Below are 22252 nucleotides of genomic sequence, written 5' to 3'. Positions count from 1 at the left end.
TTGACTGCGTCTTGCCACTTGTGTACTTTACATACGACCAGAATTTCTTCGGATTTTCTACCAAATTTCGAGACAATGTTTCGTTGTGGAACCTATTAAAGGCATCTCGCATCGAAGTACGTGCCAAATTTCGCGCGTCTGTAAATTTTAGCCCATCTTCGGGATTTCGCGTTCTTCTGAACTTCGCATGCTTTTTCCGTTGCCTCTGCAACAGCGTTCGGACCTTTTTTGTGTACCACGGGGGATCCGTTCCATCTCTTACCAATTTATGAGGTATGAATATCTCAATTGCTGTTGCTACTATATCTTTGAATTTGAGCCACATCTCGTCTACATTCGTATAGCCAGTTCGGAAGGAATGGAAATTGTCTTTTAGGAAGGATTCTAGCGGCACTTTATCCGCTTTTTTAAATAAAATTATTTTGCGTTTGTTTCTGATGGGTTTGGAAGAAATGGTATTGAGCCTAGCTACAATGATCTTGTGATCACTAATCCCTGTATCAGTCATGATGCTCTCTATCAGCTCTGGATTGTTTGTGGCCAAGAGGTCAAGTGTGTTTTCGCAACCATTTACAATTCGCGTGGGTTCGTGGACTAACTGCTCGAAATAATTTTCAGAGAATGTATTTAGGACAATCTCGGAAGACGTTTTCTGCCTACCACCGGTTTTGAACAAGTATTTTTGCCAACATACCGAGGGTAGGTTGAAGTCCCCACCAACTATAACCATATGAGTGGGGTATTTATTTGTTACGAGACTCAAACTTTTTCTGAACTGTTCCGCAACTGTATCATCGGAGTCTGGGGGTCGGTAGAAGGAGCCAATTATTAACTTAATTCGGATGTTAAGTATAACAGCAACCGTTTGTTGCAATTTGCTTGGGACAACAGTACATTTTCAGGCGGACAAACTTTCGAAATGACAGTAGTTACAATTTTCAACAACAGATGGCGCTGCAAGTGATGTGAAATATATGGAAGACAACGCAGTCTGTGGGTGCGCCATTCTGTACGTCGTCTTCCTGCTGTAAGCGTATGCTGTTCACAACGTGCAAGTGTGCTGTGGACAACATGGTTCATTCCTTAGAACAGACGATTTTTCTGGTGTTGGAATTCCACCGCCTAGAACACAGTGTTGTTGCAACAAGACGAAGTTTTCAAGGACCAAAAAGCGATACAATAAAGGATCTGTCTGAAAATTTCAACGGACTGGGAACGTGACGGATGAACGTGCTGGAAAGATAGGGCAACCGCATACGGCAACCACAGAGGGCAACGCGCAGCTAGTGCAGTAGGTGATCCAACAGCGGCCTCGGGTTTCCGTTCGCCGTGTTGCAGCTGCGGTCCAAATGACGCCAACGTCCACGTATCGTCTCATGCGCCAGAGTTTACACCTCTATCCATACAAAACTCAAACGCGGCAACCCCTCAGCGCCGCTACCATTGCTACATGAGACACATTCACTAACGACATAGTGCACAGGATTGATGACGGTGATATGCATGTGGGTAGCATTTGGTTTACTGACGAAGCTTATTTTTACCTGGACGGCTTCGTCAATAAACAGAACTGGCGCATATGGGGAACCGAAAAGCCCCATGTTGCAGTCCCATCGTCCCTGCATCCTCAAAAAGTACTGGTCTGGGCCGCCATTTCTTCCAAATGAATCATTGGCCCATTTTTCAGATCCGAAACGATTACTGCATCACGCTATCTGGACATTCTTCGTGAATTTGTGGCGGTACAAACTGCCTTAGACGACACTGCGAACACCTCGTGGTTTATGCAAGATGGTGCCCGGCCACATCGCACGGCCGACGTCTTTAATTTCCTGAATGAATATTTCAATGATCGTGTGATTGCTTTGGGCTATCCGAAACATACAGGAGGCGGCGTGGATTGGCCTCCCTATTCGCCAGACATGAACCCCTGTGACTTCTTTCTGTGGGGACACTTGAAAGACCAGGTGTACCGCCAGAATCCAGAAACAATTGAACAGCTGAAGCAGTACATCTCATCTGCATGTGAAGCCATTCCGCCAGACACATTGTCAAAGGTTTCGGGTAATTTCATTCAGAGACTACGCCATATTATTGCTACGCATGGTGGATATGTGGAAAATATTGTACTATAGATTTTCCCAGAGCGCAGCGCCATCTGTTGTTGACAATTGTAACTACTGTAATTTCGAAAGTTTGTCTGCCTGTAAATGTACTGTTGTCCCAAGCATATTGCAACAAACGGTGTATTTCTATCGCTGCTCGTTTAGTTTGTATTGCCGTTTCAAATATACCGGTCATTTTTGAAACACCCTGTATAAGATGGCCAAGTTTTGTTTCTTTCATGCAAATACGTACAGAAATATCTCATCTCAAAGTTGTTGAAAATTCAAGGATGCACTAGAGAGAGCTGTGCTATGGTCTTAAACAAGTGACTGTATCTCCAAAAGTATTGAATTTCTGAAACTGAAGCTTTAACAGTGTTCATTGGGAACATGTGTGAATGTTCATACAAAATATCATCAAAATCCATGAGAGTCATGGAATGACCCACAAGCATAAACAAACAAAAAGTTTGACTGCCTTAGGGGAGATGAATGGAGGGAATGAAGGAACCCTCAGAGCTGGCAGCATATATCTGGCTCCAGCGCTCCCCAGGAAGTAGAACTGATGTAATGGTCGTAAGAATCACTAATCTCTTCTGGTGTTGTGAAGGCCGTACTCGAACCCCCATCATGGACCAGCATTAGTCTCTTCTCATTTTATAAGAAAAAGAGAATTTAAAAAACATAAAAAAGGGCCATACACAACACAAAGCAAAGCAAGAGTACCAAGCATTTGTTAACGGTTGCAGCGCAACTGTTTTATGGGGTTGGTGGTGTCTTAAATGTGGTTGCTCGGGACCAACCTCCAGGGTATCCCAAACAACCACAGATCAAGCAGCCATGATAAACTGCCCATATTATACTGTAAAACTGAGAGTAGAAATGAAAATGGGTTCTAATTGATTATTCCGCTGTTCTTATGAAATTTCTATGAAAGTACAGTGTGGTTCCACATTAACATCCTATTTTTAATACATTATGTGTCAGAATGTTATATCTTATAGAATGTTGACCACTCTGCTTTCCATACAACGTCATCTTACACTTGATATTGAGTGATGATATGATGCATTCCCTGTTTTTTTTTTTAAGTTGCATTAGACAGCTTTCTAGCAGAAAACTTGCGCTCTAAACAACAAATGTCTATTACATATTTATTTAAACTGTATGGTTTGTAATAATTATTCCTTATTGGCAACTGAATTGCCTTAAGCTACATCAAAAATTCAATTCTTATGATGCAGTCAAGCTTCTTACTCCCTGATTATGTACTGTAGCCATTTGTCACCTAAATTCCATTGTATACTGGTGTAATGCCTAAATTAATGGTAGTATAAGGTGGTTGTACTATACTTATGTGATGTGACTTATTAATACTCTATGAGCTACAGAACCACCAATAAAATTCCCCATCAAAAATAATAAAGCTAATAAAACTTTTCACAACTTTAAACAGCATGCACCATTTAATTAAAAAACCCATAATTGCTATGCCACAGAAGACCCACCATCCTAGTAATGCATACACAAGAATGTGTTACAATGTAATGTACTATTACACAGTTCCCGTACGAAAACGTCACTCATACTATTACACTTCCATAATATATACAAACTTCACTCTTCAAACTGACAGTTTAGCTGTGCATGGGCAAAAGTCATTTATTTCCCCAATGAATCTCCCTAATTTTCCATAATGGTCCAATAGTTTAAAGTTTTTATTATGCTTGAAGACAATAATTGCATCCTGAACCATACAGTCACACATTACCATGGGACTCAATACATTAACAGGTAAAATACACAATGACTGAATGATGTCACACTAACTATACCGGTTTCTAGCACCACTCTTCAAAGATGACAAATTGTATCAAATGCATCACAAAAAATGGTATGCATCAAACCAGACGAACAGGCAGCGATGAAGATCAAAACTACGTTTAAGTTTTAAGTTATCTGGAGTAAATTGTGTGCATATTAAAGAACACTGTACAATAGGTATCAACTGAATGAGGCAGTGCAGTTGTTAAGACGAAGTCCTTATATTCGATAGGATGGAATCTAGCACAGTCTGCCCAATATGATTTACATTTTCCTAAATCATTGGTTTTTTCATAAAGGACATAGTCCACCCAGTGCACTATCCTCAATAACAGTTATCTTATTTTTTGTGTGTGTACATCTATTTTTGAGCTGTTTATTCCTGTGGCATTATGATGACAAATCCAAAGTTGATCCCTGGATGAATAAATGAACAATCATTGGAAGATGATGAAAAAATAGCATGTAAGGTACTTCACAAACTACACCTTCCACGTACATTTTCTGTCTATCTTGATCCTAGTGTATATGGTTCCCTCACTGCGAGTACTTCATTTTCTTCCCAATTTGTATGCAAAGAATCAAACCCTACAAACAAAGCCAGAAATTGCTACAAATAAAAGTACCTGTTTGCTTCAGATTAATCGCAATAGTAATATGAATACTTCCAGTATGAACAACAATTTAAGCATATTGGTGTATTTTAGATACAATGGAAAATTGACATCCAAATAAACTGAAAGTTATAACCAGACAATCCATCTACGGACAGTGGTGTTAGCAACCTACTATAGTTAGCGTGTAATAAAAAAAACTGGCAGCCAGACAATCTTACTAGATCTCCTGGCTATTAGAGAAGTGCATAACCAAGAGGAAATGACTCATAATCACATCAAAAGCACTTCTCAGGGCCAAACATCTAGAAAACTTGGAACAATTATTAAAATATGCCAACTGAATATTGAGGATATTAGTAAAACCAAATGCCAAATTCTTCAAAAGTTACTGACTAAGCACAACATTGACATGGTTGCCCTACAGGAAGCCCACACAGATTACGAAGATCAATTAAGCTCCAGAGGAAAAATAACTGGATATGATATCATTGGCGCAACATGCCACCATGACTATGGAGTAGCCACATACATCAAAAATAAATTTGAGAACGCTCAGCTTCTATCCCCTTCCACAAATGACAATATCCACTTGTGATAATTAAGTGAACTGGTCATATGTAACATTTACAAAACACCAGGATCCACATGGCCAGTGGATGTGCTTCAATCATACCGCCATCCCGCGGTCTTCTTAGGAGACTTTTAAACAGCTACCACACGCAATGGCGATACAGAACAACTGATACAAATGGTAAAGCCTTAGCAAATGGGGCAGAAGAAAACAACACCCACTTCGTTTTTGATGCTAAATATCGTGGTTCCTTCAGATCCCCATCTCGGAAACGAGAAAATCACCAGCTGGTCAACACAAGCTGAAATGTTTTGCCAGATTTCCCTGAAAGTCAACACCCTTCTAGTCCTAGTAGAAATTGTCACAAGTATTCCACTGATAACCTCAACTCCTTGATCCAGATGGAACCTACAAAAAGGGAATTGGAAAGCTTACCCTGAAGACCTCGATAAATGCCTAGGATGGATCCTTCCATCTGCTGATAGTTACAAAAGATCTGTGGGAGCAGTCATCAGTACAGCAAAAAAACACATACCTAGAGACAATGCAAAGACTATGTTCCAGGCTGGGACGAGAAATAGCAAATGAACTCATACAAAGCCTTGGTACCGCACGATGACAGACGTGGATGGAAACTACTCAGGCTAAGGACTTTAAAGTATCCGTTAGAAAAGCATGGTCCTCGCTTTGCAAATCAGGAGCAGCCAGTTGTATCACTCGAGAAGAAAACACCACATAATCTAACAAAATTGCTTTGCACATTGTTAAAACATTTAAAGGGGTAAACCACCAAGAGACAACAAAATGCATTAAACGTGAACTTAGAAAGGTAAAAGCAACAGCCAGTGTTGACACTAAATATTCACGCGAAATCACCCCCGAAGAGATCTTGGCAGCAATAAATGACACAAAGCCAGGTAAAGGCTCTGGCTCAGATGACATCCCCCCAGAGTTTCTCATCAAGGCTAGCAAACACACGGAAATATTGTTAGCGAAGTTCTTCACATCACTACTGCAGACAGGAAACATACTTAAACATGCAAAGATAATTGCCCTCCTAAAGCCAGGTAAACCGGGAAATCTTCTGCAAAACTACCAGCCACAGCACTGCTTAGCAAGGTTTACAAACTTCTGAACGAGTACTACTTGACAGGATTGGTCAGACAATACTCATGGCCATCCCAGTAGAATAAGTCGGGTTTCGTCCCGGCTGAAGCTGGGCAGACCAAGACCTGGTCCTTACAACACATACTGAAGCGGGATCCCAAAAGAAACTAAAAACATCTGTGGCCTTCATGGACTTGATAGGAGCCTATGATACTGTCTGGAGACAAGGCCTACTCTATAAACTGATGAAAATAATTCCCTGTCAAAAAGTGACAAAGCTTATTGGTAACAGAGGATTCCAGGTCATTGTGGGAAAAAGTTAGCAGCCAGAAATTCCTTCAAAATGGCTTACCTCGAGGCTCAGTATTAGCACCACTGCGTTTTTTATCCTCTACATTGCTGACATACCAGAAACAGCTATTGGCTATGCTAATGACTCAGCCATTGCAACAAGGCATATCGATTTTGATACAACGGAACTTGCAGCATACGTCTGTAAATGGAGGCTTAGGCCTAATGCCACAAAGATAGAAGTAACTTGCTTCCATCTCATTAATAGAGAAGCCAACAGAGTTCTGGAAGTATACTTTGACGACACACGCCTCATCCACAACAAGGAGCAAAGGTACCTAGGGGTCACGTCAAACAGAACCTTGTCATTTAAATCTCATCGTACAAAAACAGCTGCCAAAAAGAAACAACCTCATCCAACACATCAGAGAAGAATGCAGTGAGAGGACTAGATGTTTGTCTGTGAATATCTGTAATGTAATGTAATTTAGAATAATGTGATCCAATACTACAATGTACTTAAATGCCATACAATAAATAAAATCCAGTAACTTGCCACACCAATCGAATCTATTCATATATTATTTTACAATGATGCATGCATTTCTATTATACTAGAGTTCTACAAGTACTCTTGGTATAATTCTAAGTACAACTCAAAGAAAGGAAGTCAATGTTTGCCACATCCGGTGGTGGTGTTGTAAGAACCAGACTTAATTAACCATGATCGCCACAACTTTCCAGATTATTTACACAATTCTTAGACCAGAATTTACATCTCAGGACCACTAATCAACAAAACGGTTCTGGGCAACTTGCACTGACATGTCAACCATCTGAATGGCACACGAACAACACTAAATGCAATCATTTTGTTTCTGTGTTGATCATACACACAATTACTGTACTGCAGTGCAAAAATGACACTGCAACTGATGATTATTTGATACATTCGTTATTAATGTATGAAATGAAAGTTTTAATGCTAACAGCATTTTCAGCAAAATATTAATTTAATTGACTACATATAATCACAGTGTGCAATCTATCCATAAAGAACATTTACAAGTCTTACAACGCTCACTCGGTAATCACACACCTGTTATTTTCAAAATAACAGAAGTATTGTGTAACGAGGGGCCATTAGGTGTTTCCATATTAGGAAAATAAAATCAAAACAAAAGGTATTTCCTCGACAATATGCTAAATAGAGTACGACGTTAACGAGTAACTACAGCAAGAACGTAAATTACTGTATCATGCATGATAGGCATATGTCACGTTACACCCACGGTTACAGCACCAAAATACTACGACACCACTCCTGCAAGTCACTTCCGAAAATATGAGATAACCATCTTCTTTAAATTTTCGGTGCGAAAGAAAGTAACAATTGCATTTACATCCAAGAAAGGAAACAACTCCTTATGTCGATGTTTTCCAGTTTAATATAGTTAATCCAGTTACACAACGCAAGGTAATTATTAATCAAATTTCATCATATACAACAAAAAAACACGTAACATAAACACATACTTGTCGATCATTGTGATATCTTCACTTCCTTCACACACGGTCTTCGTTACTCATGATCAGCAACCATTTGGGTGTCATGTCAAAACAATGCTGCGCATCACAGTAGCAATGCTGATGTGATGACGCCTTTGTCTGCAAGTTCATAATAATGAGGAAATCTGTGTTGCACTCATACAATTGCCACGTTCATTATACAATTAGGTTATGTACATAATTTTTATACGCACATTAATCAGCTCATAATTTCTATAAACCTCCTCCTACATAACACATATTACACGTTACCTAAAGACCCACCCACGAAAAAACTTATATCCACCCTATGCAGAGACATCTCACACAGAGATGGCCGTCACGTGCACAAACATGTTTCTCAGAAGGAAGCGAGACGCACGTCAATATATCGCAGACGTGTCATGGACTACATATATAAATTAATAGACTTAATGGAATCAATGACGGCAATAAACTATAAACCCAACTGTGAATCATAACTATGATAATATTAGAATGAGTAAAGGTGAGTGAGATAACTGCTACAATACTTGGATAACAAATCTAACACAGTATTCGAAATCAACTGTAATTAACAGACGTCTCAAAAATCACAAAATATTTGTATTGGGCAGTATGGGCCCACAAACATTTTACAAAAGCTTCTTTTAATTAGCACGCTGTCACTAGAGGTACGAGGGTAAATGAGAACTGTAGAAATCCAACATTACAAAGTAGCACAGAAACATACCTACATGAAGTTTGTAGACTAAGAAACTTGAAACAATACCCAGTATTTCTTACCCTATGAACACGGATTTCTTTTGAGGTCACCACGCGTTTTTTATTCAACCTCTTCTTCTTCTTCAGAAATTTGTAGTTTATTCGGAAGTACATCTTCGTAGTGCAGGCGTATTAGATCACTGAGGGCTTGCGACGTACAGTACTCTGAAGTCTGAACGTTGTGTGCGCGACGACATACATAAAACAATTATTGTCACTCAAGTGTTAGCGACAACAATGGCCAAGTACGCAGTGCAACTGTGATATCTGTACCAATGTGTCCCTTTGTTTCACCTATACCACTATTTTCCCCTCAAATTAAATTAATTTTGCCAATGAAATAGTGGTTAGCACTTCTGTCCACAGGATATACCCGGATTCATAACTTAATGCTGCCTACGTAGCCTTATCTAGCCCAACATTACATAATGGAATTTTTGTAGTGTTAAAAACAATCTGGTAGCGTGATATCTCCAAACAATTCTCAGCACTCCAAACGTACATTCAGGATAATTAAACAAAACTTTCAAAGTCTTAGCAATAAGCACAATGAGTTGAATATCATTGCAACAATTGATAACCCTGGGTACACGTATGTTTTTACGTTGGCCGTTCTCCATGATCGTTCGCTCTACACCGAGCGAGGTGGCGCAGTGGGTAGCACACTGGACTCGCGTTCGGGAGGACGACGGTTCAATCCTGATTTAGGTTTTCCGTGATTTCCCTAAATCGTTTCAGGCAAATGCCGGGATGGTTCCTTTGAAAGGGCACGGCCGATTTCCTTCCCAATCCTTCCCCAACCCGAGCTTGCGCTCCGTCTCTAATGACCTCGTTGTCTACGGGACTTTAAACACTAACTACCACCACCACCGTTGTTGTGGGGTAGCAATCTCTGCAGCGAGAGTCAGTAACTCTAATGTAATAGATGCAAGTAGCTTCGGCATTGAGGATATAGTAGAATTAGCGGCAATTAATTACAAGTGGGGGAAAAAAACTTTAAATATTATAGGCCTATCACACCTCCATCAGGTACGTAACGACCTGCTTGTTGACATAGACAGTAAACACTGCAATAAAAATGGCTGGATTTAATATCATACTAACTGAAGAAATAAACACTGGCTTGCTGTCTACTGACGAAATTGGAAAAGCTACAACCGTATATGTCTGCAAACCCTTGTTATGTGCTTGGATTGTACCAGTTATTAGGGTTTACTCCTGTTCTTCACATATGGAGCACGGGAACAATGACTGTTAGAATGCCTCTACGTGTGCAGTACTTATTTCATCTACTCCCCACGATTCCTATGTGAGCATATGGAGAGTGTTGTAGTATATTCCTAGAGTAATCATTTAAAGCTGATTTTTGCAATTTTGTTAATAGACTTTCGTGGAATGGTTTATGTCTATCTTCAAGAGTATGGCAATTCAGTTCCTCCGTTATCTCTGTGACACTCTCCCGCAGATTAAACAAACCTGTGACAATTCATGCTGCCCTCCCCTGTAAATGTTCAATACCCCCAGTTTGTGGTATCTGGTATGGGTCCCATACAGTTGTGCACTATTCTACAATCAGCTGCACAAGTGATTTGTATGTAATCCCCTTTGCAGACTGATTGCACTTCCCCAGTAGTCTACCAATAAACCAAAGCCTACCACCTGCTTTACCCACGACGGAACCTATGTGATCATTCCATTTCGTATCCCTACAAAGTATCTGTATTTGTATGAGTTAGCTGATTCGAACAGTGATTCATTGATATTACAGTCATGGGTTGGAACAAGTTGCCAATCTCTGCACCATGTTGAAATCTTATCAGGATCGGACTGAATATTTATGCAGCTTTTTCAGATAGCATTTATTACAGAAAACTGCATCATTTGTGAAAAGCTTGACATTACTATTAATATTATCTGCAAGATCATTAATATACAACATGAACAACCAGGGCACCAACATACTTCCTCGCGCACACTCGATGTTACTTCTACACCTGACGTCAAAGTTATTTCTACATCTGATGATAGCTCTCCATCCAAGATAACATGCTGTGTCCTCCTTACTAAAAAGTCCTCATCAAGAGACAAATTTCACTTGATACACCATATAACCATACTTTTGACAATAAGCATAGGTGTGATACTGAGTCAAATGCTTTTTGGAAATCAAGAAGTATTGCATCTACCTAACTGCCTTGATCAAAAGCTTTTCAGTATGTTACTTGAGGAAAGTGCGAGTTGAGTTTTACATGATAAATGTTTTTGTAATCCAAGTTGGTTGGCATTGAGGAGGACATCCTGTTCAAATACACCATTATGTTTGAGATCAGAATATGTTCTAAGATTCGACAACAAATCAATGTCAAGGATATTGGACAGCTGTTTTGTAGATCACTTCTACTATCCTTCTTGTAGACCCATGCTTTTTCCAAAAACTGGGCACAGTTTTTTGTTTGAGAAATCTACAATAGATTATAGTTAGAAGAGAGAATAACTCAGCTGCAAATTCAGCATTGAATCTGACTGAGATTCCATTGAGGCCTGGAGAATTGTTCAGTTTTAACAGTTTCGGCTGTTTCTCATCACCGTGACAGTAGTACTTATTTAATTAACTTTTTTGGTGGCATGAAGATTAAATTGGTGCAATTTCCTTGAAATTTCCTTTGTAAAGGATCATTTGAAAATTGAGGTAATCATTTCGGCTTTTGTTTGCTACCCTCAATTTCAATACCTGTCTCATCTGCTAGGGACTGGACACTATCTTTGGTGCCACTAACAGTCCTTACATATGACCAGAATTTCTTTCTAGTCACTGTAGGCATCAGATATTGCACTCTTGACAGCCAAAACACATTTCATTCAATACCTCTCTATCTACAGCCCTACACTTTCTTTTACACCTAATACTAGCTCAATTTAACTTACTTTTCTGGTAAATGAGTCCACCAGAAACATCAATAGTATACAGTTATACTGGCTAATTACAATCAAACTTCCAAAACACTGTAGAAATAATACCACTGGTCAGAATTACGTCATATTGCAACAGAATATTATCAGAGAAGGGGAAAAACATACGACAGAAGAAAAAAAATAGTGTGAAAAGTGATCAATAGATGGTGCTGTATGTGTTAGAATATGTAAATGAAAACACCTGTCATGCGGATGACCCACTGAAGCTGGTATAAACATGACGGGTACACAGCTATTCCTCCTCCATCTGCGACATTTGCCATGACCGTCTTAATGCAGGATCACGCTCTGCTTGTAAAGCTGTAGTACAAGAATGATGGCTGTGCACACATCGCTCTGCAGAAGTTTGGGACACTGAAGTGTTTGAAAAAAAGGTGTTGGTCTGATGACTGCTATGGATCTCAAGAAAATGATTCGAAAATTTGAAAAGATGGGTTCTTTTGGTGTGCAACCTGGTAGAGGGAGGAAACGAATTGATTTGACATCAGTGGAAGCAGTGATCATAGCAATGCAGGAGGAGATGAGTGGTGGTGTGCAAATGTGTAGTACAAAGAGAATTGCAGAACATACCTGTGAGCACAGTGCGTAAAATCCTACAAAACATCCTCCTTTGCTATTCATTCAAAATTACCGATGTGCAGGAGTTGCTTCCTATTGATCTGCCAGCAAGAGATACCTTTGCTTGAGAATTTATTGCTCGCATGGAAGTGGACAATGATTGGCTGTAAAAGATTTCGCGGACAGACAAAGCCCACTTCTATCTGACAGGATATGTCAATACATAGAATTGTCGAATATGGGCAACGGAAAATCCACACGCAAATCAACCAGTACCACTTTATCCTGAAAAGGTCACTGTGTGGTGTGGGTTTACAGCATCATTGATAACAGGGTCATATTTTTTTCCGAAGAGACAGTGCTTCCAGTCCTGTTGCCTATATCGTCATTGGTAAGCTCTATGAGTGAGTTTTGTGCAACCACGTTATTCCAATAGTGTGGATGTGTGGATGGGATCATTTTTATGCAAGATGCCGCACCTCTGCACATTGCAAATCCAGTTAAGCAGCTGCTGAAGCACACCATTTAGGAAATGCTGGAAGTATCGGCCACCATTCCCCTACAGCCTGACTGTTCCAGTCACGTGATCTTAATCAGTGTGACTTCAGTTTGTGGAGCTATCTGAAAGACGTTGTGTTCAGTGTTCTGATTGCAAACTTAGGTACATTGAAGGCAAGCATTGCACAACACATTCTGAACGTGACCCCAGAAACACTTTGATCAGTTGTGGAACATGCTGTCTCAACTTGTTGCAGAAAACGGTGGAAAGCATATTGCACATGTTTTGTGCCAGTCAAATTAATATCCCAATTTTATTTTGATTAATGCTTTTTATGTGGATTTTGGCCTCAAGACAATTAAAAACCAATGTGATTGATGCTTTTTATGCTGTTTTTGGCCTCAGGATAATTAAAAACCAATTTTTCCCATCCAATGTGATGTGACCTTCCTGTGGTGGATGGTGATATGTAACTGACTGTATCACACCTGTATATCCAAGCACAGTGAGTTTTACAGTTTGTTTAATGTCAAATGTACACCTCAGGCATTATTCTCTGATTCATTTGTCATTTGTAGTTGACCACTATTAAATTATGATGCTTACAGTGCCATCAATTGCTACATTTTGTAATTATTTATTTTTCTTCTGCCATACATTTTCCCCCTTCTCCGATAATATTTAGTTGCGATTTGACATCATTCTGACCAGAGGTGTTGTTTCTACAGCGGATTGAAAGTTTAACTTTAATTATAATCCCCGTGCATATTGAAATATTATAACTAAATGTACCACTTTACATGCAATGCATTCTGAAGCTTGCCATTTCTGACCACCATGCTGCACAGGTACAGATAGAAGCTGGAAATCATGCCAGCAGCAAAAAGAAACAATATGTGACAAAAAGAACCATTCATGACAACGTGTTAAAGATCCCAGCAGTGTCCTAAAAAGCTCACAAAGCTGTAAAAGAACTGCAAAACTTTTAGCAAAATTGCATCATCAGATTTTTATTATTGCTTCAATGTCATAGGCTCAGAAATGTCACTTGCAGTAAATGATTACAAAAAGATAAAAAAAACTACATAAACCATGAAGTGAAAAAAAGCAAGAGAAAAACTAAAATTTTTCCAATGAGCAGTATTTAGGAATAGCAATAATAATGGGCTAAAGGTAGAATTTAAGAACTATTGTGATTTTTGTAAAGATTTGCTGTAAGAAACTAAAAAAGTAAATATATAGACATAATGTTAAGAAACTCTACTAACACTGGCTGAGCTGTTTGGATGATTATTGTCAAAAGTTTGTTCATATGGGGCACCAAGTGAAATTTGTGAATGGATTGATGGCTTTTTGGCAGGGAGGACACAGCATGTTATGTTGGATGGAGAGTCATTGTCAGGTGTAGAAGTAGCTTCAGCTATACACCTGGGAAGTGTGTTGGGATCCATGTTGTTCAAGTTGTATATTGATAACCTTGCAGACAATATTAATAGTAACATCAGACTTTTTGCAGATGATGCAGTTGTATGCAATGAAGTACTTCCTGAAAAAAAAAAAAAATAACTGCATAAGAATTCAGCTAGATCTTGGTAAGATTTCAGAGTGGTGCAAAGACTGGCAACATACTTTAAATGTTCATAAATATAAAATTTCACAAAACATATTATCCTATGACTACAATATCAATGAGCCCCAGTTGGAATCAGCCAACTCATACGAGGGTCAGTCAAAAAGTAATGCCTCCTATTTTTTTTTCTACGTTTAATTGTCAGGAAATTTAAATGCAATTACATAGGTTGAAAACCACAACATTGAGGATCATTTTGTCATTTTTCAATGTAATCTCCGCCCATCTCTACAGTTTTGGTCCATCTTTGAACAAGGGCATGTATCCCACCACGGTAAAAATCACAGCTCTGCTTCCTAAGTGATTGACGCACGATTGTTTTGACGGCCTCCTCATCTTCAAAATGAATCCCACGATGAGCTTCTTTTAGTGGCCCGAACAGATGGAAGTCTGATGGTGCCAGGTCAGGGCTGTATGGGGGATGAGGCAAAACTTCCCATCCAATTTTGACAATCTCGTCAGAGGTGTGACGACTGGTGTGTGGTCTTGCATTGTCATGCAAAAGAAGAACATCTGCCATTGATTTTGTTGGGCGAACTCGCTGAAGACGTGCTTTAAGTTTTTTGAGGGTTGTGACGTATTGAACAGAATTTATTGTGCATCCCTGCTCCAAAAAATCAACCAGAATCACACCCTCTGTATCCCAGAAAACTGTTGTCATAACTTTCCCTGCCGATCGCACAGTTTTGAATTTTTTCTTCCTCGGCGAGCTTGTGTGACGCCACTCCATTGACTGCCTCTTTGATTCGGGTTCAAAAAAATGCACCCATGTTTCGTCCCCAGTCACAATTTTTTTCAGAAACTCATCTCCCTCCAAACGAAAGCGCTGCAAGTGTTGGGAGGCTATTGTTTTCCTTGCCTCTTTATTCTGATCGGTTAACATTCTTGGAACCCACCGTGCACAAACTTTTGAGTACCCCAATTGTTTAATAATCGTGATCACACTGCCTTTACTAAGAGAAATAATGCGACACACTTCATCTGTAGTCACCCGACGGTCACCACGAATCATGTCATCAACTTGCTGAATGTTGTGTGGAGTCACTGCACTCACCGGCCTGCCGCTCCGCTTTTCGTCAGTCAACGGTGTTTGCCCTTCAGCTTCCTTACAACAACGAACCCATCGTCTAACAGTGCTGACATCCACTGTCACAACACCATACACCTTCTTCAGTCTTTCATGAATGCGTATGGGCGTTTCACATTCTGCATTCAAGAATTCAATCACACAACGCTGTCTCAAACGAACATCGATGTCGGCCATCTTACAAACTTCTGCTGTGCTGCCACCTGTTGACACAGAACGTTACTACTGCAGTGGATTGCAGAAGAAGGTTTGAGGAATGGCGCCAAATTCAAATTTTTCACTTAACTTAATTTTTTTAAGTAGAAAAAAAATGGGAGGCATTACTTTTTGACCGACCCTCGTACAAATATCTGGATGTAAAACTCTGTAGGGATATTAAACGGAATGATCACAGTCTCAGTTGTGGGTAAAGCAGGCAGTAGACTTTGGTTTATTGATAGAATACTGTGGAAAGGCAATCAATCTACAAAAGAGACTGCTTACGTATTACTCACGCAATCATTCCTAGAATGTTGCAAAATTTTGTGAATCCATACCAAATAGGCCTAACAGTGGATATTGAACGTATACAGAGAAGGGTAGCATGCATGGTCACAGACATTTTTAATCCATTGCAGAGTGTACTGAAGGAACTGAACTGGCAGACTCTTGAAGATACATGTAAACTATCCTGAGAAGTCTGTTAACAAAGTGACTTCAGGGACATACTACAATCCCCTATATATAACTCACATAGGGATCGTGAGAATAAGTTAAGAATAATTACTGCATGCAAGAAGCATTCAATCATTCTTCCTGTGCTCCATACATGAATGGAACAGGAAAAAACACTAATAACTTAAGTACAATGGGATGTACCCTCTGCCATGCACCTCACAGTCATTTGCAGTGTGTAGATGTAATAAATAGCTTTAGGGATTGTAAGGGCAAATCAAATAGTGATCTTACCATAAACTATAAAGGGAGTATCATCAAATGCCAACATCAGATTGCAGATGTTTTTAATGAGTACTTTTCTTCTGTTAGAAAGTTCATCAGTCACCATTTCAACAACTTCAATACAGTTATACAGGCATCCCAGCCAGACAAAACATATACTCATCTCCAACCAGCTGCAAGAAAATAAACATTTTGAGCAACCATTTACATAAAAGAAATTTAATTTCTTGACCAGTTTCTGGCACTTAGTACCCATCTTCAGAAGGTTATAACTATCACTTTATTTGTCAATGTCAACTGATTAAGAAATTAAATTTCTATTATGCAGCTAATTGCTGATTATTTCATAATATTCAACTACAATTGCGGCAGATAGCTAAAATACTAAACAAGGAAATAAATTACATAGTAAGGTCACTAAAAAATACAAAATCAGCAGGATTGTCCACGAACACCATAAAAAGGTGCATAAGCAAAATATCTGAAGCCATAACCACAGCAGTAAATGACATAACTGCATCCAGACAGTAACCTACAAACCTTCCCACAATGACAATTCCAGAAATCCAGCAGGATCTCCAGTCACTCCTCAAATCCTTAGGCCCATCCCAGAAACTCACCCCAGAGTTCATCTCTCTGCTCACCCCTACCACTCCCCGCCCTTCTACTTTCTACATGCTTCCTTAATTCCATAAACCCAACCACCCAGGACACCTCATTGTGGCCAGTTACTGTGTCCAAACTGAGAGAATCTCTGCTCTCGTAGACCAACACCTTCAACCTGTTACCCGGAACCTACTCTCCTATATAAAAGGTACCAACCATATCTTCCAGCGACTCTCCACAGTTCCAGTCCCTTTACCACATGGTGCCCTGCTTGTCACTATTGATACCATCTCCCTTCACACCAATGTCCCTAATGTCCATGGCATTATCGCTATGGAACACTACCTTTCCCAATGTCTGATGGATTCCAAACCAACAACCTCCTTCCTAGTCACCATGACCAACTATATCCTCACCCACTATTCCTTCTCCTTTGAAGGCATTACCTACAAACAAATCCCTGGTACAGCTATGGGCACCCACATGGCACCATCCTGTGCCAACCTATTCATGGGTCATCTAAAGGAATCCTTCCTAAACATCCAGAATCCTAAACCCCTCGCATGGTTCAGATTCATTGATGACATCATTGTAATCTGGATCAAGGGTGAGGACACTATCCTCATTCCTCCAGAACCTCAACAGTTTCTTCCCCATTTACTTAATCTGGTCGTACTCAACCCAATATGCTACCTTTCTAGATGTTGACCTCCACCTCAAACATTAGTACCTCTGTCCATATCAAACCTATTAACCACCAGTGATACCTCCACTTTGACAGCTGCCACACATTCCATACCAAGAAGTCCCTTCCATACAGCCTAGCCAACAGTGCTCATCGCATCTGCAATGACAAGAGGTCCCTCTTGAAATATTCCGATGGTCTCACTGAAGCCTTCACAGACCATAATTATCCTTCCAACATTGTACAAAAACAAATCTCCCATGCCTTATCTTTCCAGTCTCCCACCACCTCCCAAAGTCTCACCGTCCAGCCGCAGCGGAGCATTCCCCTCATAACTCAGTACCACCCAGGACTGGAGCAGTTGAATTACATTATCCACTAGGGCTTTGACTACTTCTTGTCATGCCCTGAAATAAGCAGTGCCCTGCCCACTATCCTTATCACCCCTCCCACAGTGTTACTCTACTGTCCACTGAACCTATACAATATAGTCATCCACCTCCCATCAAAGGCAGAGCTATGTGTGAAACCAGTCATGTGATCTACAATTTAAGCTGCAATCATTGTGCTGCATTTTATGTGGGCATGACAACCAACAAGCTGTCTCTCTGCATGTATGGCCACCAACAAACTGTGGCCAAGAAACAAGTGGACCATCCTATTGCTAAGCACGCTGCCCAACACATCATCCTTCATTTCAATGACTGATCACAGCCTGTGCCATATGGATCCTTCCCACGAACACCAGCTTTTCTAAATTGCGCAGGTGTTAATTTTCTCTGCAATATATCCTACATTCCCATAACCATCCTAGCCTCAACCTTCGTTAGTCAATGACCTCACCCATCCAACACCTTCCCTGTTCCCATTCCAGCACTACACAACCCTCATTCCACCATTGCACCCAATCTCTTTACTTCTCTCATTTTTGCTACCCCCATCCCCCTCCCCTCACCCCTGTCTAACTTCCCTACCCTCTCTCCACTTCGTCCCTGCGACCTTCCTAGCAGCATTTCACTGTCCCCTTACCTGCTGTTCCTACCCCTCCCCACCCCAGCCGCCTCCTTACCCCTAACCATTCACCACTCCCATCATGCACTGGAGCTGCTTCAGTTGCCAGAGACTGCAGCTGTGTGTGTGTGTGTGTGTGTGTGTGTGTGTGTGTGTGTGTGTGAGAGAGAGAGAGAGAGAGAGAGAGAGAGAGAGAGAGAGAGAGAGATCTATTTTTGATGAAGGTCTTGCTGGCTGAAAGCTTATTTGTGACAGTCTTTTTGTTGTGCCTATTGGCAATTCAGCATCTCTGCTATATCATGAGTGGCACCACCACCGCATCTCAATCTTACTTGGATTTCCTAAGGGAGATGAGAAAGTTATTTATACTAGACTAATAACATTCCTGAGGCCACACAGTTTAATATTTGAAAATCAAAATGGTTTTGTGAAAAACAATTCAACTTCTGTAGCTGCACCACGATTAATAGATGAAATAATAACTGCCATAGAGAATAAGGAGTATGTTACTGGAGTGTTCCTTGATCTAGAAAAAGCTTTTGATTGTATCAACATCACCACATTATTTGTAAGTTTGGGGAACCTGGGTATTAGAGAAACTGGCTGTGAGTTAATAAAATCATATATGAGCAACAGAAAACAGTTTATATATTGCTTAAAATGAGCAGTGGGTCTTTCAAATCCAAGATTACTTATATCAGATATGGAGTGACTCAAAGTTCTGTCTTGGGACTCCTTCTATTCTCAAATTATGTTAATAATATTCAGTTCTGTTCTAACTCTAAAAAATATTGTATGGAGATGATACATCAATTAGGCGCAAACATGGAGTCTGTAAGAGTCTGGATGTGCTGTGTAACAATGTAACCAATCAAATAGTCAAGTATTTCAGTGAAAACCATCTAAATGTAGGTGCTTCAAAGACTGCAGCAAATAGAATTTTGCTGTGAAATTATCCATACAAAATTACATTGTAAAAAAGGAAAATTGGACATTCGTACAGATTCCTTAGCCTGTAAACTTTCAAAAAACATATTTGCCATAACCATGATTGGCAAATATTGTAAGGACATGTGTGTATTAAAACTGTTTATCATTCATTATTGTTGTCATATTTAAACTATGTGGTAGAATCATGGTCCCGTCAGATCACCAAAGTTAAGCACTATTGGGCTGAGCTAGCACTTGGATGGGTGACCATCCAGTCTGCTGAGTGCTGTTGGTAAGCAGGGTGCAATCAGCCCCTGTCAGGCAAACTGAGGAGCTACGTGACTGATATGTTTCACACCCACAAGAATCATCTCATTTTTTGTGTCTATGGAACGAAAACTGAATATAATCTAATCTAATTAAAGTAGCAGCTCCGGTCTCGTAAACTGATATGGCCAGGAGCTCAGTGTACGGTGCCCACATGCCCCTCCATATCTGCATCCAATGAGGCCTGTTTGCAGAGGACGACATGGTGGTGGGTCGGTACCGTTGAGATTTCACAGACCAAAATTCAGATACCAAATCCATTTTATTTCCTAGATGAGAACTTTATCTATATTTACAGCCATACTCTGCGACCCACCATGAAGTGCGTGACAATAGGGTACATCCCACTGTACCAATTATCAAGGTTTCTTTCCATTACATTCACGTATGGAACATGAAAAGGATGACAGTTTGAATGCCTCTGTGTGTGCTTTAATTATTCTTATCTTGTCCTCACAGTCCGTATATGAGCAATTCATAGGGGGTTGTAGTATGTTCCTAAAGTCATCATTTGAAGTCAGTTCTGAAAACTTTGTTAGTAGACTTTCTCAGGATAGTTTACATCTATCTTCTTCAAGAGCCTGCCAGTTCCGTTTCTTCAGCATAACTATAACAGTCTCCCACGGGTCAAACAAACCTACTCTTACATGTTCGGTATCCCCTGTTAGTCCACTTGAGCAATATTCCAGAATGGATGGCACGGGTGATTTTTAAGCAATCTCCTTTGTACACTGACTGCACTTCCCATATATTCTACCAATAAACCAAAGTTTACCATCTGCTTTACCCACAATTGAGCCTATGTGGTCATTCCATTTCATATCCTTACAAAGTGTTATTGTGACTCATTTATATTGTAGTCATAGGATACTACATTTTTCTGTTTTGTGAAGTGCACAATTTTACATTTCTGAGCATTAAAAACAAGTTGTCAATCTCTGCACCTCTTTGAAATCTTATCAAGAATTGACTGAATATTTATGCAGATTCTTTCAGGCAGTACTTCGTTATAGATAACTAATACTTATTTTGCTCATCTTTTCAGTGGCACGAGGATTAAATTTAGGCAATTCTCGTGAAATTTCCTTTGTAATGGAACATTTCAAAACAGGATTGAGGATTTTAGCTTTTGCTTTGCTACCCTCAATTTTACTTCCCATCTGTTTTGCTGGGGAGTGGACACTAACTTTGGTGTTACTAACAACATTTACATATGACCACAGTTTCTTTGGGTTTTAGGAGAGATCATTTGGCTACTCTTTGCTATTGCAGTTATTGAAGGCTTCACATATTGCCCTCTAGACAGCCAAATGCGTTTTATTCAGCATCTCTCTGTCTGTAGTCCTATGCTTTGTTTTACACCTATTACACAGTAGTTTCTGTTTCTGTAGAAGTTCTTTACAGTGACCATATGCCATGGAGGGTTCCTTCCATTAAGAATTGTTCTAGTGAGGTGCCACAACCCCATCATGATCACTAATAGCAGTTTCGAAGTGGATGTCCTCAAAGAGATCAGGTCAAGATCCAATATATTTCCATCATGAGTAGGGTTCCAAACTATTTGTTCTAAGTAGTTTTCAGAGAAAACATTTAATAATGTTTTAAAGGATGTCTTTTCACATTCACCTCTAACGAAACTGTATTTTCTCAACTGACGACTGGATGATTGTGTGGGGTCCTGCCTCTCATCTCTTATAGAGTGCCTAAAGGATGCTGCCTTCTCAGATAGCTATACAACAGTTCAAGCGAATCACATTAATAGTTTTTATTACAATATAGTAGATTGACAATACTTAACTTTGGTTTACGATTTTTCGCAAGCGATGGGCGACATGCATATAATCAATGTCCTCTGCTAATGGTGAGTGAACCCCAATAAATAATGAGAAGATGGGAAGAATATATAGAATGGTTATATGCTGCAGACAGCCAACCAAGTGTAGAAGATCTGGGGATAGAAGAAGAAGATAAAGTTACAGATGATGACAAAGGAAATGCAATACTAACTAGTGAGATTGAAGAATCTATGGAGGAGATGAAAAATGTAAAGGCAATGGGAATTGATGAGATTCCTGCGGAACTGTTAAAGTCATTGGAGAAAGAAGGGAAAAGGGAGTTCATTGAATTGTGTAATCATATATACATGACAGGAAAATGGCCAAAGGACTTTACAGGAAGT

At 39.8% G+C, this 22252-nt stretch overlaps 1 protein-coding gene across 5 annotated transcripts in view; it reads right to left on the bottom strand.

Annotated features, from left to right (window-relative positions):
- The window catches only part of LOC126284083 (uncharacterized), an 83264-nt gene that overhangs the window by 34751 nt on the left and 26261 nt on the right, over positions 1–22252 (bottom strand). Inside the window, exons 1-2 of one of the 5 annotated variants that reach the window (XM_049982728.1) lie at positions 8850–9024; positions 8052–8183 (exon numbers count right to left, since the gene is read on the bottom strand). The exons of 1 other annotated variant lie outside the window; for it this stretch is intronic. The gene's annotated coding sequence lies outside the window, so the exon portion shown is untranslated. Of the gene's footprint in view, positions 1–8051; positions 8184–8278; positions 8776–8849; positions 9030–22252 lie in introns of those variants that run through there. 3 more of the 5 variants (XM_049982729.1, XM_049982730.1, XM_049982732.1) reach the window with 3 other exon arrangements.

Source organism: Schistocerca gregaria, chromosome 8 (assembly GCF_023897955.1).
Source record: "Schistocerca gregaria isolate iqSchGreg1 chromosome 8, iqSchGreg1.2, whole genome shotgun sequence".
Taxonomy (NCBI): domain Eukaryota; kingdom Metazoa; phylum Arthropoda; class Insecta; order Orthoptera; family Acrididae; genus Schistocerca; species Schistocerca gregaria.
Note: the sequence above shows the minus strand (reverse complement) of the source record. Positions and strands in the feature narration are given on the sequence as shown.